Below are 21014 nucleotides of genomic sequence, written 5' to 3'. Positions count from 1 at the left end.
TCCAGAATGCATTTCATAGAGATATGCTTTTGAGCTAATTACCCTTACATGTTAAACTTAAAGCTGGGCAAATTCAATGTAGTCTTTAGGTATAGAAATCAGCTAGAACTTTAAACAGCAGTAAGTAGCTGTTAAATGAGTACTTAGGCTGGAGGAGAATTCTGGACATAGTTCTGGGAGTTCTGAAATTTATTTAAATCCTGTTTCTAATTAATTTTTCAATGCAAAGCTGTAAAACTTTCAAACATTACCAAATTAGGTGAAATCTTAGGACCAAAGATAACCATAGAACTCTTACAGCAGGAAATAAGATTAAAATGTTATGATATAAGATGTGATTTATATCTATTTTAATACCATTTAATGTAAGGTTTAGATTCTGAACTAGAGGCATGTGGGATTGGTCTGTGTCTATGAAGAAATGTAATACTTAACTTGTAAGTATTTCTGGTGCCATGATGATTTCTTTTAAAACATAGTGTGAGAGGAAGTCTTCTGGAGTGTAATAGGCTTAAGTTTTCCTTCAATGACATTTACAAGTGAATAGAGTAAAGAGTAATGCATTAGGTTTCAGATAGAAGGTTTACTTCAGAAATACTTGTTATTGAAAATAATGTTTTTAGAAATTTCTGTTTGGGAGTTTTGCAGAATGCTTAGCTGAAGCTGAAACTCCTAAAAAAGGGACAAATTTAGAACAGTTAAGAAATAGATTACCTCAGTCTAAGGGGTTTTGCTTTATAGTTTCAGAACAAATGTGTTTGGTTAAATCATTGAAGGGGATGTTTGAAGCTGACAAAGTATAACTTCAGTTCTATGAAGAGTCAAGGAGCAGGCTGTCAGATTCTTAAGATGAGGAATTGAAGCTACAATTAAATTAAACCCTACAGAGTTGATAGATCATGGTTTGCGTAAAGATTTATAGCTCCGGTGCCAGTAGCCGTGGTTGTGGGTATGTTCGCTGAGCTGGGAAGTTGATTTTCAGATGGTTCATTTCCTGTCTAAGTGACATCTTCAGTACTTTGGAGCCTTTTGTGAAGCGTTGCTGTACTGTGTCTTCTGGAATTGATTTTGTTCCATTCCTGCTGCTTCCGGTTGCCAGTTCCAGTTGCTCCTTGTAGTGACCAGTATATTGGGTCCAGATCTATGTGATTGTTGATGGAGTCCATGGATGAGTGCCATGCTCCTTTGATCATTGTGTTTTCCCAGTCAAATTTATATAAAATGAACGTCTCTGAACTAACAGCCAAACTTCTCCAACCACTCGGATTCATGACAGCCGATAAACCGACAGCCACTCTTAGACAACAACTCATCAGGGCAGAAGACCCTGCACCCATCGTGTGCAAGACAAATGTAATTTACAAGATTCCATGCAAAGACTGCACAAAACACTATACAGAATAAACAGGCAGACAACTAGCAATCCACATCAGCGAACACCAACTAGCCACTAAACACCACAACCTGTGTCCCTCGTAGCCACACACACACACATAACAAGGACCACAAATTTGATTGGGACAACACAAGGATCAGAGGTCAAGCTAAACAGACGACAGCCAGAGAATGTCTAGAAGCATGGCACTCATCCATGGACTCCATCAACAAGCACAGACCTTGACGCAATATACAGGCCACTGGAAACAACTGGAACTGGCAACCAGAAGCATTGGGAACAGAACCAAATCAATTCCAGAAGACACAGTACAGCAGCACTTCACAGGAGGCTCTAAAACACTGAATATGTCACTTAGACAGAGCATGAAACATCTGCAAACCAACTTCCTAGCTCAGCGAACATACCCTCAACTACGGCAGAGTTGATAGAGCCCAGAATACGTTCTGGAGTAAGTACTATAAAGAAGTGTTGTGGGGATTAATGGGATTGTATTTACCATGTACCTTGAGATTTTAAAATCTGTCTTTTAAATAAATAGTTTGGTTGATTGAATGTGGATTTTCTTTTTTTTTGTGCATAATGACCTTCTGTTTTATTGTTAAAACTAAGTCTACAACATTGTGTGGTTGTGCTGCAGTGAAAGATTACCTCATTATAACAAAATATGATCGATAAAAATTTCAGTCTAGGATCTGACTTGCCCAGTAATAACGTGAGGTGGAATCATAATGTCCAACTCCTTCCTGCCATTGTTTGTTCTTCGAACAATGTAAATCTAATTGCACAGTGCTGCACTGTTCCCTATGGATCCTCGGAATTTCAGAGAGCAACTCAGAAATGATATAATGAATAGGATACGCGACATAGAACATAGAACATTACAGCGCTGTACAGGCCGTTCAGCCCTCGATGTTGCGCCGACCTGTCATACCAATCTGAAGCCCATCTAACCTACACTATTCCATGTACTTCCATATGCTTGTCCAATGACGACTTAAATGTACTTAAAATTGGCGAATCTACTACCGTTGAAGGCAAAGCATTCCATACCCTTACTACTCTCTGAGTAATGCTATGTAAATAGACAGAAAACTTGCAGGTGAAATTTAATGTACACAAGAAAACCATATAAGCAACACGTGTACTTCAAGAATGATGTTTAACTGATAAAGGATAATGCCAGCAGTGGTGCAGCTCCTTTTTAATTGGAGTTGACTCCTGTTGACCTGTATGTACGTACATGTTCATGTGAACTGGGTGAATCAATAGTACCCCCTTGTGACCTGGTTGGATATCTGTTTTATTGTGTCGGTTTGCACAGATTGAAGTATATCAAATTAAATTTTGTTCAAACAAGAACAGAGATGTTATTCTGTTTTACATCACAACGTGATTAATATGTGAAACAGCACATATCATTAAACCTACTACACAACTTATTTTACACTTTATCTATATTGATAAAAATTAAAAAAGCATGCCATGTTATCCTAGGTGAGAGACTTTAGTATGGATTCATAAATCATTGCAGCACTGAAGGAGATATTTAGCTCATTGTATCTATGCGGGTCAACAATGATTTGACAGCACAAATCCAATTTCCAACTGTTGGCCCAAATCCCAAGATACAATGGCAACACAAATAAATATCTAATTACTGCTAAGTGTTTCTGACACGGAACCACTTTCAGGCAGTGACTTCCAAGCTCCCTTGACCCTCAGAAAAAATCTCCTTAGCTGTCCTCTGAAATAGCTCCACAGAAACCCATATCCTGCCACCACGTCACCCTTGATTTACACATGGAAAATCTTTGACACTAATCCAGCTCCCTCAGAGCTAGCTCTCAGAACAGAACCCCTGATGCTCCTATTTATATCTAGCAGTCAGGGCTCCCCTTTTTGGACTAGGTTAACAGCCCCAATCAGAGAACTCATATCCAAGAGGTCCACCTGGCTGACCTCATTACAATCACCACATCCCTCTGCCTCTGAGTTCGAGAATAGAGATTGGATTTTCTTTTGTAGCTCCTTTGGACCATTTCAGCACCAGGTCAAGTTCCTCCAACACTGCCTCTGACATGGGCGATATGTGTCACACAGTATCTCACCTCTTGCACCCAGAGTGTCTCGAGTGGCAAAGGCATTGAAATCTGTTGTGTCCATCTCAGAGTCTGAGCTATCTTCAATGCTTGATGGAACAGAAAGGCTGTTGAGGAGCCAGGCACCTTTTGATCTCGCACTGTTTGCGTGTTTGCAGCTTTCATATGGTCCACGTGCTCGTCCAGGATGATCACACCTACCTGAACTTTATACTTTACTCAACCTGACCTCATTTCAACCATGCCTCTTCCCCATGCAGGGCTATTCCCATGGTTCATAACGTTGTCCTCTGAAGTAAACTTTCTCTCACGCTTATCAGATTCTTGTGTCCAGCACTGGCATTCCTGATGTCATTTCACCCTCCCCCCAGGTCCGGGAAGATTAGATTTAACCTGGTGAGGAATTTTCTCCCTGTTAGCAATTCAGCTGCAGCTATCCAAGTAGTTGCATGAAGAATGGTCCTAAAATCAAATAGGAACTGGGACGGTTGTATGAATAGTGAAGCTGTAGGTTTTTTTTAAAGACTACCTTCAAAGTGTGAATGGTTCTTTCTGCCAGGCTGTTAGATTATGGATGGCATGGAGCTGTCCTTATAAGTCAAATATCATTCAACTTTAAGAAATGCTCAAATTCCCCGCTGGTGAATGGTGGTCCATTATCTGAGACCAACAATTCTGAGAGCTGAGTTTTGTGAAAGATACATGTAGTTTTTCTATCGTATCCTAATGTTTGACAAATGAACTCAATGCACATCCAGTCACTTTGAGTGGGTACTCATAATGACTGAGAATATTGAGCCAATGATAGGCATAATCAACATGTAACCGAGTCCAGTGTTTACCCAGCCATTCCCACAAATATGGGGAACTGCTGGTAGTAATCTTTGGCCTTTTGACCTAAGCTCCATTACAGAAATGAGAGCTGGGGCATCTTTGGTTACTATCACTTTATCTTCCAAATAGTATAGCCCGGTCTTGTCGACTCTGTAGCCCAAGTAGGACACTTGGGGTGCCTGTAACACACATTTCTCCTCCTAAGGCATACACCCGCCTGGGAGAAACATCTAAGGGCTGAGTCCAAGTTCACTAAGTGCTCCTTATTGGTCTTCCCTGTTATGAGCATGTCATCTAGATAGATAACGATCTGAGGTAGACCCTGTAAAAGGTTTGCCATCGTCCGCTGAAAAATTGCACGAGCTGACGATACCCTGAATGGCAGTCTCATATATAGGTACAAATCCTTATGGATATTAATTGTAGCATACTTCTGTGAATCCTCATCTAACCACAATTGTAAGGATCCATATCCACCTGTCAGCTTGGAGTGTAAATCGTCTATGAGAGGGATTGGGCATTTAACCAGCTGTGGTTCACTATTTGTTTCAAATCCCCACAAAGGCAAATCCATTAAGCTTCACAGTCGGTGTGATCACTGCTGCCCATTCCACAAATTCTACTAGCTTGATGATTCCATTACTTTCCACTGTTCTGATTTCTGCCTTTACTTTTGCCTGTAAGGCAAATCGCACTGGGCAGGCCTAGGAGGATCATGGAATTGCTTCCTGGTCAACATGCAAGGTGGCCTTTTTGATCGCCCCTAGATCTTCCCAAAAAACTTGCAAATATTTTATAAGGACTTCACTCAGGCAGCCATTTTCCAACCGAAAAATGCTGAGCCAATCCAGATGAATCTTCCTCAGTCAATTTCTCCCCATCAAGTTTGGGCCTGAGCCTTTTTCTACAATCAGTCGCAACTGACGCAGCTGTTTCTCGTACGAGGCTAGAACCCAAGCTGTACCTTTCATCTGTAAAGGTTCCCCGATATAGGTTCTCATTCTTTTGCGGCAAACTTGAGGGTTGGGACCCGGAGCAAATTTTGTTAAAGACTGGTTCTGTGATCACTGAAATGGTCACACTGGTACTGACCTCCATTAGAAATAGGTGATCATTTTACTAAACATTTATTTTGATTGATTCTGAGTTGGATGTTGCTCAGCAATTTAACTATTCCAAACCAGTTGTAGGCATCCATTAGACCATAAGACATAGGCCATTCAGCCAATCAAGGCTGCTCCACCGTTCAATTATGGCTGATAAGTTTCTCAACTCCATTCTCCCGCTCTCTCCCCGTGACCCTTGACCCCCTCGATACTCTATCTTTCCAGGGTGTGCACCCTCCTGGCTACCAGCCTATGAATTCTCTTACTCAGTTCAAGCCTAGTGGGATTCCTTTGCTGTCCTGAGTCCACCCCAGCAGCAACTACAATGGCTTGCCAGCCCAGATCCTGAAGAAATTGTAACCATTTGGCCAAGGCTTGGCTTTATTTTGGGGTATGGCAGTGGGCTGAGCCAGAGTTCCTCTCTTCATGATGTGTCATGAGTGAGGTTACCTTCATTCAACTGGTATTCCCCAAGATTCCCAACTGGCAAGGGGGTCTACTTCTATTGGAATACCCTGCAACTCACATGCTCCATTTGCTGCATCTTCAAATAATAAAGCCTGTTGTAGGGCCCGTTTGAAATCCAACTGCTCTTCAACTAGTAGGAACTTTTGCGTGGTTGCATCACTAATCCCATATACCAAACAGTCTCCCAGCATTTCATTAAGGGTGAAATCAAAGTCACATGCCTCTGCCAGTCATCTTAACCTAGTCAAAAATCCCAATACAGATTCCCCTCAGTCATAGAAATCTTCCTCCTGATGACTGGGTTATTCTAGCAAATTATTTCCTATTCATAATCTTTGGGGAAATTATAATGATGGTAATGCAACTCACCTGAAAAGCCAACATCAAAAGTAATTTTTCTCTCTCCAATTATCTTCTTTTGAAAAATGGCCAAAACAAAATGGCAGAGTCCCATCAAAAAAATTTCCTGTGATCTGCCTCATGTATCAAAATCAAACACATTTACACTTCACTGAGAAAACCAGGGCCATGTTACTCATAAAAAGTCATAACTTACATGAGGTACTGGATGGCTGCCAACACCTTAAAAATTGAATATTTTAAATGTTGATGCCTTCAGGAAAGGAAAAGGGAAAATAAGAGTGAGCAAAAAAAACATTTTTTGATCATGCTTTGATCAAATATAAGCAAAATCTTAACAAAGAAGCATATAAAACATATACAATTGAAAATGGAAATTAATTTCAAAATGTATCATTTGGCATTATTTTAATTGTAGCTAATTATTTTGCCTAATTACTGCAAAATTAAACACTGTAAGAGTCACATAAATAAAGTTCAGATTAAATCCCATTAAATGTTCTTTCTTTGAAAACCGTTTTTGTGAGCTTCATTGAATAAGAAGTATGAAACACCAGGAAAAGCAAACTATTTAACAATGAATTGGCGAGCAATTGTTTATGTATTTTTAGAAGTGTAAAGTCATTAGGGAATTAAAGATCCCCTTGTGAAATAATAGAAAGCAGGGATCAGAAATTATCTTCTGACACCAATCACCAAACATTTGAATTTCTAATTGATGTTGGCGAAGCCTGATCAGATGCCCCAATACATTCATTTCCATCTCCTGTAGATGTAGATATCCAATTTGCATAAACAGCTATTTTTGGCTCTAATACTATTAACTAATAATTAGAATCTTTACAATAGTAGCTGATGCAGCTGTACTTTGAATTGACATTGTTTATAATATAATATTTCACTCAAAACCACTCAGTGTAAATGCTTTTTTGTATGGTCAAGGGTGTAACATTGCAGCAGGATCATGTCAAATATTAATTCGCTTCACAAAGTTTTTGGAACAACATGTCACAATTAATTTTTCTACAGTAATTAATGAGTTCTGATTCAGGATTATATTGGAGCTGGTTTGTTAATTGGAACTGTTTTATTTTCATCAAGACAGAGAATGACTGTCCAGTTATACTGCTCTTTTCCTTTCTCAATCCCACTTTGAAAAACAGTTGGCACATGTTGAGATATAATTCCAGAAGCGTTAATTATCCAAGATAAGTGTTCACTTTTCAGATATGAGACTACCTTCAAACAAAACAGACACAGATCTAATAGTGTTGCAATGTAGACTTGACTGGGAAATGATAGCTCAGTGAGAGCAACCTGGTGTTTAGCAGCACTAGAGTTGGCAAGCCTTGGGAATTGAGGTCACCGCATGGTTCTGTTTATTTTTATAGCTCGTTGAAGCCTTCTCCTGCTGCCTGATTACCCTCAAGATCTTTCTCCCTGCCTGACGACAGCTGACTCCCACAGAGCCAAAAAAGTGTGACCCCTAACATGGATCAGTAGGATCCTACCATCACCCCATCTGGTTTACCAATGTGCTTCAGGGAGGGAAATTTGCCATCTTTATGTGGTCTGGTTTGTATGTGACTCCAGACCAACAATAATGTGGTTGACTATTAACAATCTCCTGAAATGGCCAAGCAAGCCTTTCAGTTCAAGGACAATTAGGGATGGACAACAATTGCTGGCTTTGCCAGTGATGCCAAATTACATGAAAGAATAAAGAAAAAAAGCAGCCCAAATGTTGAGTCATTCTTTGAGCCAAAACTAAGAATGTGTCCTCCTTGTGCTTATAAGAGAAATGGGCACCCAACATTGCATATAGGTCCAGGACAGGTGGAGGGGTTACAGCCCTCAATGAAGGAGCAGCTGTACAGTTGGCTGGGTATCAGGGCACTGCCCATTTACTGACAGAGAACAGAAGAGGACGAGTGAGGGAATGAGCAAATGAAAGGGGGAGAGGGTCCCTTTGGGAGAAATGGTTACATTCATCCAAAGATGGAAAGATGAGAAAAAGCTAAGTGCTATTAAGGGTACAGACATTGTGGTCAGGGCATTTCACTATGCTGAGATGGGTGACAAGCTTTTACAAAAGTCAGAGACATAGTGTATGCAAAAGATTTCAGAAATTGAGGGAGGAATCAGAGAGGCAACAAGTACTGATAACTGCTGAGATGACAGGTGGTAAAATCTTCCTTCAGAGAGACTACACTCTCTGCTGCTTATGTAGCTGACCACAAAGAGAAACAACTTTGTCTTTTCACTCTCACAGAGCTACAAGTATGGTTGAAACATTTAAGAGATAATTTGGCATGATTAGGAGAACATTAGAAAGTATGTTCGAAGGCTGACAGTAAATTACAGTGTAACATAAAAATAAATGGAGAAACTTGTGTATGAATGTGGGAAGTTCGGTTTGTGTATTTTATTGGGGTGTAAATCTTTCCTGTTTGACAGTGGTTTCCTTGTGCTTCTGTTACCAAGTCAGTGACTGAACTAAATGTTTATTACTTGAGATATTACATGTTGCTTAAAGATTTTCTTGTGCATTTTTAAATGTATATTGGTATTCTGGTTGAGATTTTAAATTGATTTAATTTTTAATTTATTTTCTTTCTCCTGGAGCTCATAATTTGGGGATGTATTCTGAGCTTATAAGTCATTAAAGAAGCTCATATTTCTGGGGTTCATGGAAATATGGTAGTGTAGATGTGATTGTTGAGTGTGCCTTGGTCAACTTAATACTACGTAAAGTTAAGCTGTGGATCCATGTGAAGTTATTAGTGTTGGGATTTTATTGTATGTCTCCCAGATAAAAGGGAGAGTTACAGTGAAACGTAGATGCATTAAAAGTTTGAGAGATTGTAAGGTATTGTCTCTTTCAGAAATTACAGTTGCGAAAGGGTGTTGTGTAATTGAAGCAACAATGCTAAAAATTCTCACGAGAATTCACATCTTCTTCAATTTTAATTGCAGTCATATGAAAACCAATTAAAGGAAGATGAATCATGATGGATGACAATTTATTTCTTCTCTTTTTGTTTCAAAAGTTGTATTGTGCTTAATTCAAGATAGAAAATAATTGAAAAAAGTTTAAATTCAGGATTATTAACGTTGAGTTGTCAAATCTGGAATTTTGTTTTCTGGCCAAAGAGAACTTCCAAATATTATTCAACCTTTTTTTTAAAGATTAGATTACTTACAGTGTGGAAACAGGCCCTTCAGCCCAACAAGTCCACACCGACCCTCTGAAGAGCAACCCACCCAGACCCATTCCCCTACACTTAACTCTACAGGCAATTTAACAAGGCCAATTCACCTAACCTGCATATTTTTGGACTGTGGGAGGAAACCAGAGCACCCGGAGGAAACCCACGCAGACACAGGGAGAATGTGCAAACTCCACACAGACACTTGCCTGAGGTGGGAATTGAACCTGGGTCTCTGGCGCTGTGAGGCAGCAGTGCTCACCACTGTGCCACTGTACCACCCTTTAATTCCACATAGTAAGATTGTTCATAACAGGTGTTTATTTTTTGTGAATTGGTACTATAGATAAAATAAGGAGAGTAGGAAGACATTGGGAGGCTGATTTTTAAAAAAAAATTATCTGAAATATCTTAAAACCTGAGAAAGGAGGTATCAAAGAGTTTGTTTTGTTTTGGTTTCAAAATAGCAGAGACACAATCTTTTCTTTGTTTAAAAAGCCAAGACACATGGCTTTGTCTTTGATGTAAAAGTAAAGAGATTGCTGATGTTATTACAACCAATAACCTTCAGCCCAATATAAATTAACTAAAGAGAAATAAATTAAATATTAAAGGAAACCTGTTAGTCAACAACACTTAGGTGCATTTGTGATCATTTTGATGTTTGGCAAGTTACGTCACCAAAGAAAGACCTGAATTTTACCTTAAAAATCAGCAAAGGGACAATTTCATGGAAGTTCATGAAGGGATTGTCTCCAAGAACTATAACAAGTTATCTGTAGCTCATCACACTGTGAATTCACCACTAGTCCACGTAATCCAACTTGTGCTATCATGTACTTGCCAGCAGCAGGAGAGCTCACCATTGCCAGAATCTCCTGGAATTGCCAGCGCCATGTTCAAAACTCAACCATGCACCACTCATGCTGTTGTATTTATTGCTGGGCCATGTTAGCACCTCATCTGAAGGAATGCTACTTTTTCCCTAACATCCAGCTCAGCATAACATTGTTTCATTGTTCAATGTGGGAGCATCACATGCTGGCAAATGATTGAAAATGTTAACTTTTATTGAACAGCAGCAACAATGAAGGAATCGCAAAATAAAGCCACATTTTCTTCTCGAAACAAACTGGGATCACTCGCCTTTCGAGTAATAACAACTTTAAAGTCACCAAATTATCACTGCACCCGACTCACATCAGATTAGAACTGTCAACTTGTCTAGCTTTTTGCACCCAATGCTGCAGCGCTCTATCATGGTGAAAGTGATCTTTTTCCTGTTCAGTGTGTGAAAAATTAAGGACTGCTGTTCAAGGTAAAGACAAGAAGCAAGCAGCAAGCTGGAGCCAACTGATACCCGCTCTGAATTTTATGCCAGGAATATCTATAGAGTACCGTGTATAATTCTGGTTGCCTACTACAGGAAGTTGATCAATCTGGAGAGGATGCAAAAGAGATTCATAGAATTAAGGAGCTGGAGTAAGCCTTTTAGCTCTTTGAGCCTACTCCTGCATTCATCATGATCATGGCTAATCATCCAACTCAATACCCTGTTCCTCTTTTTCTCCATATCCTTTGACCCCTTTAGACCCCAACTGCTTTTTTCAACTCTTTCATAAAATCATACAATGCGTTGTCCTTGCATGCTCTCTTTGGTTGAGAATTCCACAGGTTCATTGCTCTCTGGGTAAAGAAATTTCTCCTCATCCCAGTCCTAAATGGTTTACCCTGTCGATTTACCCTGGCCCTCGGTTCTTGACATTCCCACCATCACATGATCCTTCCTGCATCTACCTAGTTTGGTTCTGTTAGGATTTTAGAGGTTGCTATGAGATCCCCCTCATTAGGGCAGAGATGAGGAGAAACTTCTTCACCCAGAGAGTGGTGGGTGTGTGGAATGCTCTGCCCTAGAAGGCAGTGGAGGCCCAGTCTCTGGATTCGTTTAAGAAAAAGTTGGATAGAGCTCTCAAGGATAGTGGAATCAAGGGTTATGGAGATAAGGCAGGAACAGGATACTGATTGAGGATGATCAGCCATGTTCATAATGAATGGTGGTGCAGGCTCGATGGGTAGAATGGCCTACCCCTGCACCTATTGTCTATTGTCTATTCTTCTGAACTCCAGTGAATATATTTCTAAGCTATTCAACTTCTTCTCATACCTCAGTCCCGCCATCATAGGAATCAGGCTGACAAGACTTCACTGCACTCCTTAAATAGCATTCTTCCTCTGATAAGGAGACTAAAACTGCAGATATCAGCAAGGCCCTGGACAATTGCAGCAAGACATCCCTACTCCTGTCCTCGAATCCCCTTGCTTTAAAAGCCACCATATTACTTGCCACCTGCCATACTAGCATGCTTCCCTTCAGCAACTGGTGTATACGGATATCGAGGTACTGTTGCACATTCCCATCAGTTTATAGCCATTCAAATAATAATCTGCCTTCCTGTTTTGCTGCACCTGCCATGCATTTGCCCACTCACTCAGCATGTCCAAAACACACTCCATTCTCCCCATTGCTCATCCTCCCACCCAGCTTATGTTTAGTTCTCTCAAATAAATTATGAACATATATTGTGAATAGTTGTGGTCCTAGCACTTATCCCTACGGTATCCCACTACTCCCTGCTTGCCAGTCAGAGAAAGACCCATTTATTCCTATTCACCAGCATGTTGCCATGGGTGAAGTGTTTCAGCTTTGAAGAAAGACTGCATATGTTAGGTTTATTTTGCTTGAAGCAGGGAAGGCTGAGGAGGGACCCAATTGATGTCTACAAGATTATGATGGGTGTCGATGGGGTCAATAGAAATAGACTTTTTCTCATGAGTAACTGATGTCTTAGGAAACTAGTCAGGAGATGATAGTAAGCAGCATCAGTCAATGATCATTACATTTAAGAGCCAATAAGATTGAATGCAGTGCTTCCTAATGCTGCTGGTGTAGACTTCTTTACATGGAAATTTTAATTGTAAACAAAATAGAAGAAAATACTTTCATTGAACTAGGACAGGATGAACATTTGTCTACCTCTTTCTCATTTATAAAAATTTGATTCCTTGTCTGAAGTTTTAATCTTATTCATGCTTGGGGGTTGTGGGCAAGGCTAGCATTTATTGCTCTGATAAGGCAGTGTTGGACACTTTCTTGACCCTTTGCATTCTGTTTTGTGATTATGTTTTATACAAGCAATTGCTTTTTCAGGCCACTTCAGAGGACAATACAGAGTCAGATTCAATCAACCACATTAGTGTGGATTGGTGTCACTGTGAGTTAGATTGGGGTAAGAACAGCCATCCTCTTGCCCTCAAGGACGATAGTGATCCAGTTGAGTTTTTACAAAAACTTGATGGCTTCATATAACATGTAATGTTATTCTTGTAGGGCCCAGGGAAGCACTCCAGTACTGCTTGACCCCAAACATAGTTTCAGACATTCTCCACCCCATACGACTGGGCATGGAGAGACTATGGTAGATGTGTCCTCAATAAGAATCTGGGAATCTATTTACACCATATCACCCTGAACTTCATAAATTGAGAAGCACCCCACCTGATTCAAGTGGAGATCTGGGAACAAAATGCCAAAAAGCAATGATCCATACAGTCATTGAGATATTCAGCACAAAAACAGACCCTTCGGTCCAACTCGTCCAAGCTGACAGATATCCTAAATAAATCTAGTCCCATTTACCAGCATTTGACTATTATTCCTCTAAACCCTTCCTTTCATGCCCATCCAAATGCCTGTTAAGTGCTGCAATTGTAGCAGCCTCCACCATTTCCTCTGGCAGCTCATTCCATACACGCACCACCCTCTGTGTGAAAAACTTGCCTCTTAGTTCCCTTTTAAATCTTTCCCCTTTCACCTTAAATCTATGACCTCTGGTTTTGTGCTCCCCCACCCTGGGGAAAAGACCTTGTCTATTTACCCCATCCATGTCCCTCATGATTTTTTAAAAACCTTTATAGCTCAAACCCTCCAACCTTGGCAACATCCTTGTAAATCTTTTCAGAACCCTTTCAAGATTCATAATATTCTTCCTATAGCAGAGAGACCAGAATTAAATGTAACATTCCAATAGTAGCTGAACCATGTTTAAGCTCATTCTCTTTCTACCATATGGAGGGAGTTAAAAGTTGATAATAAGTTAAATTTTCATCGTTATAACTTGGGAGGTAATCTTCAACTGAAACCAAAGATGAAACTAGATAGCAGGTTATTTGAATAGTAGAGGTGAATCCTATATCAGGCTGACACCCAAGACCCTTGCGTCAAAATGTTTTCAACATATTCAATAAGTTGGGATACTAGCTGGCCAGCAAGGAACTTTTCTTTTTAAGTGTATTTTCAACAATCCCTTCCACAGTGTGCCTGAATTCACCATTGGCCCTTCATCCACTGGTAATACTTAATGAATTAATGCTAACACTTGCTACTTCAACATGGTTAGAAACAGGGTGAAAGAGGGTTCTGCAGATGCTGGAGATTAAAGTCAAGATTAGGAGTAGTGCTGGAAAAGCCCTTCATCAGGCTTCTGCCAGAAACGTCAATTGTCCTGCTCCTCGGATGCTGCCTGACTTGCTGTGCTTTTCCAGCACCACTCTAATGGTTGGAAATAGGTCAACGATGCTTGCTTCGCCGCAATTTCATAAATGTGTAACAATGAGAAACAAATGTGAAGTTATTGTATCACATACATCTTTCTCCGTCATCCTATATAGTGCAGCTTTACTAGATTAAGGTGGTGCCTCAATCAATTGTAGTCATTTCTGAGAAAGTAGTGGCAAATAACTCTTATGCATTAACTATTACATGTGAAGAGCCATTCTATGTCAGAAAGTACGGTCACCAGAAAATAAATTTGCCTGTTCTACCCTGTCTTACCCTTGATGTAAGGATAATTTGTGATCTTCGTGACAAAGGAACATGGAGTCTGCTTTCCTGCTTGATTTCATATTGACAGCTTAGCATGATTCTTTCCTGCTCTCCATAATTCCATTTCAGGAGGTAGAAATGCACATGAACAGTAAAGGATAGGCAGCACGATATAACATGAGACTGAAATAGTAATTTCTTCAAATAAAATATTGTCCTTTATAACCATGAATATAGGGATACATGTGAAGGACCAACAGACGGTCTTCTGTTATAACCCACAAAAAGAAAGCTGTAGAGATCCCAGACAATATTTTATCTCAGAAAGTTTAATATGATTGAGATATCCATAAGTATATGTCCTTTATGACTATATGCTGTATGAAAGTAAGGAAAGCAATGATTATATCCTATGTCTTCCTACCAGTCGGTGGAAAGTTTAATAGGGTAGGTAAAGGAAATATAATTCTTAATGTGGTCCTTCTTATTTCTGCAAAATAGAACATGAGCTCAAATGTAAGAACTCCAAGGGATACACTTACATGAGCCATTAGCAGCTGAGAGTAAAAAAAAAGTTATGCACTCCATCATAACTTGCTCTCCGAACCCTCCCCACTACCTTTCACCAGGACAGAGAGGCAAGCAGATGAATTAGATTAAATTAATTGTCACTGATGAGTCACAGAACTCAAGGATGCCAGAAGGTGTGGGAGTGTGAAAAGGATCATACTGTTCCTGAGTAGAAAACCAGAATTAGACCCACAACTCTGGAGCATGTTAACACATCGAGGCAATTTTGGGGAAGAAAGGGTGGTTGATTGCTGCCGTATTGAAGAAAATCATGTTTGCTGGTGCACTCTGTGTCTTTGAACTTCATAAATATATGGTATGTAGCTGTGGTCACAGCTAAAGCCAATTTTTATCTTTGTGCCACCAAAATGAATTTATCCTTAATGTACTGTCTCCTGGAACCAACAGTGGTTGAAAGAATATCTGGTCCTTTCCCCAAGTAACTAACCATAGGATAAACATCCTTGTTATATGGGTTCCCAAGTTTCAAATATTCCACCAGCTGCATTTATAGGATTTGTGGTGAAATCAACACCCAGACTACCGTGGTAAGCAGACAGCATACCGTGGTAAACAGACAGCATACCGTGCTATTTGTCCATCTCTCCTATCTCCTTGAAAAGAATTCTGGAGTTCATTGTCCTTAGAAATTCCAGTTATTGACACGGAAAGCATACATTTATTTCAGAATGTATTTTGAATGATTGAAGTGATTAACCAATGGACTATGATTTGCAATGCAGAGCCCACAGTGTCTAACAGCAAAGAGCAAGCTTTGTTTTAACCAGTATCTTTTCAACAAGAACTCTTGATAAACTGGAAAAGTTAAAGACTTCAATTCTACCACGATGTCTGAGTATTTAAGCTGTAAATGCAGTATAACAATGATGTGTGTACTCCGTTTAGTATGTGTTTTTAAATTGATTTTAGGAGGTGTACTGATGTTTTTACATAGATCTTTTGAAGGATATTAATGTCTTGAAGCTTCGCTTGGTCAGGGTTTACTGCAGTCCTGTGAACTTCTTGATTATCTGGAATATTTGATCAACTAGCACACTCCTGGTCCCATAGGTGTTGGTTAATAAAACCTTTACTGTAATTAAATTATAACAAAAAAAAATGCAAATGTTCTTCTTATCACTGGTGTTGAAATAAATTTAAAAGCTTTACATGGGAGGTGTTATGAGAAGTTTTAGCTATGGATGAGAGTGGCACGACAAGGTTTTACTGAAATGTTGGATTATTTATTGTCTTTTTCGAACTTAACTGTTTCCAATGCAGAATACAACAAGTTATATTCAACAAAGTGAAAGAAAAAAGTGAGAGGTGGTAAAATTCAAACTGTCACAAAATAATAAAATAGTAAGTAGTTTTCAGTATCTGATTTTATGTCATCATATTTGTAACTCTTTGCTCACTTGGAGAGATCATTAATGAAATCATGGATACATGCACCTGTATCCTGCATATTTTGGTTCTAATTTACCCTTTTAAGAATTTTATTAATTCAAATTGAATTTTTTTTCAAGTTTTGATACCTCTTCCAATTTGTCTGACATTTAAATTTACCCACGAAAAAAAGCATCATCTGTTGTATTGCCAGTTTTTGTATAGAAGTGTATTTACTTGTTCAGCTTTTGTCTTACTATCCAATTTATAAGTTATTCTATACCTCACGAATTGTTTTCTCCAGAATATCTAGTTTTGTTGTCTATTTGTCCCATCTATGAAACTAAATCTTCCTGGCAATACAATTGATGAAACAATAGCTTCCTTTGAGATTAGGTATTTTACCTTTGGTGAAGACTTTTATTCTTTGGAAATGGTGGATTCTCCCACAGTTCACTGCCATTTTGGAGGGTTGTCCCATGCTTCATGTAGCTTTTTCTGCCTTCTACGGCTTTGCTGTGACACCTGCTACATTCTCATTTGTTTCCCAAAAATAATACGTTAAACCAAACTCAATGCACTTCAAATTGCTCAGTGTATATCTGCTTAAAATCTATACTACTACAGAAATGGCAAGAACATTAGCCCCAGTTTTTTTTTTCTCCTAAGAGGTGCTTCTTCACTCTGATCAAGTCTCTGTAACATCCCCACAGTGAATGGTGCTTACAGCACTTAATAAATGACTAAATTATTTCACACCCATTTACACAATTGATACAAGGAAACCAAAAGAGCCCAACAGTCAGAGTAGATTGTCAGTAGGACATAGAACTAAACTCCACCTGAACAATCTATACTGTCCAGCATTAATAGAATCAGCAAATCCCAACATTGAAGGAAAAGGCTACTTGGCCCACCTAGTCTGCACCAATCCTCCGAAGAGCCGTATGGGCTAAAACATGGAACCTATGCACCATAGGGCAATTTAGCATGGCCACTCCACATCACCAGCACATTTTTGGACCATGAAAGGAAACTGGAACACCTTGAGGAAACCCACGTGGACATAGGGAGTCTGTGTGGAGTTTGCACAGTCACCCCAGGCTGGATTTTAACCTGGGTCCCTGGTACTATGAGGCAGCAGTGCTAATCAACAAGCCCAACATTGCTCCCAATCTTTTCATTCACCAATAATCTACCACTGTTCAAAGCCAAATGTTGATACCCATGACATCTGATATTGTAGGGTCACTAGTTATTTTAGGATCAGTGTATTTCCCTTTTAAGGGACTGAGCTTGCCTGTTAGCAGTGGATGGCCTGCTGGAATTCACCCTATGATTCAGCAATTATTTTAATCAACCTATTGTGTTACACCTCTGGCCAGGTGAGACTTGAAGTCAGAACTTCTAATCTAGAGATAAGGACACTACCACTGTATCACATGACCCCTCTGACTCAGCAAGCTACCTATAAACAGCACAAATAGTTTTGATAGTTCTCTTAATAAATGCAAATCAGGTTCAAACATCAAAATTATTTGTGTTTTGTATTGATATCATCTGGCAACTCGTCCATTGACTTTCCACCAGGGCATATATAGAGTAGGCAATCTCTTTTCATTTTAATCATGTGAGGTACATTCGTTTTGAAAAGACATTTTTATAGGCAATTGTTGCATTTAGGACTGGTTGACATTTGTTTACATATACACAAACCTTTATATCTAAACAATGTAGGTAGTAAGTAATAATAACTGGCTTTCTTATCTGCATCTGTTCATTCTGTGAAGTTCAAAAGAGAATATGAACCATCTTTATGATGTCATAAACCCAACATTACCAGAGGATCATTTCAATTTGCATGAAATTGTAAAATTTGCACCATGAATCCATAAAGTAAATTCTCTCAAAGTCTTTTGTTCAAAGAATTACTTTCTGAAGTGTAATGAACACTGCATTGTAAACACAATAGAGGGCAGTTAAGTGAGAATGTTCCCAAGGAGATCTAATAATTGAGAGCAATTCAAAACAAATAATTAGTAGTATTTAAAAATGCAATTAATTTTATGAAAATATTACATTGATTACTTTGCCACTTGTTTTAATTGCCATTAGTTTTCCTTAATTGGCATTACTTTACGATCATCAATATCTAAGTGGTTTACCCTTTAGTGTTTATTATGGTTCAAGTAATTTTGAACTCCTTAAAATATAAAATTGATTTTAATAATGTTGCAATCTACGTTTAATCTTGTTACTATTTGCAATTGTTTGTGTTACAGTATCACAACCTTCCCTTTCTGGAAATTCTTGGGCAATTTGATGTTTGTGAAAAAAATATTTTGGTAAAACATGTAAACAATTATCTATAACTGAAGAGAACACAACTTGACATTAAAGAAACATAAGAAAGGAGGTTCTATTATGAGATATTTTCTTCTTAAGAAAACTATGTTGAAAACAGTAATGTTAAAAAGGAACATATTGCACAGGTTAAACCAAAGAGACCCGCAAATCATGAATGCAAAGTTTGCAGAACCTAACTATTGTAAGTAGGTCTATTAGAGCCAGAAAACAGTTTTGTTTTGGCACCGATGGAAATAATATTTGGTGATTTTATTTTCCTCTTGCAGCTTTGTATAGTACATGCTTTCATTTTTGGATTTTAGGTTTTTCTCCATTATTATGTTGGAAGCAGTCAAATCACATCAGACAAAAATATGAAGGTGGCTATCCTTTGGTTTTAGAGGTTCAAAATGCCCATGAGAACAACCTTTATGACCTTAGGTATCACTCCACTAATTAAGGACTGTATCTCAGTTAGCCATCTCTGCTTCATAACTCTTCACTTAGATGACCATGGTCTGAATCTTAGCTATCAAGAAAGCCCAGAAGATAGCTTCTTCAACAAATAAGAAATGTAGTAAAGAGATGACAAACTTGATAGAATTATACCCGGCAGTAGGATTTTGGTCCAATGTCAGCAATGTGTAAGACCATGCTATTTAAACTCTCAGACCTTATCTACCATTGATAAACTGCCACACAAAATTGATGGGAAGGAAAAGACAGCCCCTTACAAGCAGCAAAAGAAAGTCCATTGACAGTAAGAAAATTCTGGGAGGTCATTGCAAGAGGCAGGAAACTAAAAAGATGGAGAGCCAGCCTCAGCAATGCTTTCAACATTCTTGTAGGGCCTAGAAGAGTAGTCCCATTTCTTTGCACATCTGTGAAGAGAAATCAGAGTTAACATTTCAGATCCAGTGATCCTTCATTAGAACTCTGAGGAAGGTTCACCATTCCCGAAACATTAACTCTGATTTCTCTTCATAGGTGCTGTCAGCCCTGCTGAGCTTTTCCAGCAACTTCTGTTTTTGTTTCTGATTTATAGCATCCACAATTCTTTCGGTTGTTACTCCCATTCCTTGATTTCACAAGAACGTTTTGAGAAAAAGCTGTAAATGGCCTCAATCTCATGAAAGATTCTTTCCTCATCAACCCATAGAAAAACCAGTTTGCTCACTCAGAACAGAGGCAAAATTGCATTTGTAAAAGGATGATGATGTAACATTGCATATTTAAAGAAAGACACAGTGGAAAATGGGTTTCAAGGCAGCACACTGGAGATCAGTCACTTGGACAGTTTTAATTGTTTATTCACTGAAAGATGGGAGGTTTAAAATAACCTCCTTTATAATAACCTTTCCTGTCCTGCACATGTCAAATAGAAGAATCATATGTAGTACCATGTAGTCTCCCAATGTTTTTCATACAAATAGCATGTCCACTATAATGATCCAAATATACCTGTGTTCCCTGAACATAGAAACAACATACAGCATCATTGATATTCATTAACCAGGCATTCCTATGGTTTCTGCATTGTGCAATATTCCACCACACAGCATTGTTTAAAAGTGAGAAACACTGGCTTGATCATTTGTAGGAGAACAAGACAACTTGTTGCTTGCCTCAGTTAAAGAAACCCTTAAAGCAGAGTAAAGTTTCTAGACAGGGACAGTTTTCCTTAGAGAAGGTAAAGTTGTGAGGAGATTTGACAGAGGTATTCATTATCATGAGGGGCATGGAGATAGTAGGTAGGAAAAATCTGTTCCCATTAATAGACCTAGAGTACACTGTCTAAAAGTATGATGGAGGAAGATTTAATCAAAGAGGTTTAAGAGGGAATTGGATTATTACTATCTGAAAAGGAAGAATGTGTAAAACTATGGGGAGAAGCTAGGTCAGGGCACAAAGTGAATTGCACAGACATGATGAATTAAGTGGCCTCCTTCTGTGCTGCAATCATTACATAATTTTGAGATACCTACACATTTATTTGCTGATTCCCAGCCATCATAACTAACTTCAACAAGTGTGGCATACAATTTCTGCACAGTAAGTTTGAGCATTGTGTGGGATAGCTCAGCCAATTTTCTCTCAGAAGGTGAACCAGTATGGACTATTGACCAAGAAAGAAATGGGTTACAAAGTTGAGAACCACATGTTTCTATTGTGTTTCTCAAGTGTTTTATGCAGTTTTGCTCTCCCTAGATAATAAAGGATATACCTGCCAATGGAGGGAGCACAGCTAAGGTTCACTTAGTGGATACCAAAGATGGCAGGACTATCACATGAGGAGAGATTAGTTCAATTGGTCCTGTATTCACAAGAAGTTTGAAGACTGAGGCAGGATCT

Source organism: Chiloscyllium plagiosum, chromosome 11 (assembly GCF_004010195.1).
Source record: "Chiloscyllium plagiosum isolate BGI_BamShark_2017 chromosome 11, ASM401019v2, whole genome shotgun sequence".
NCBI lineage: Eukaryota > Metazoa > Chordata > Chondrichthyes > Orectolobiformes > Hemiscylliidae > Chiloscyllium > Chiloscyllium plagiosum.
Note: the sequence above shows the minus strand (reverse complement) of the source record.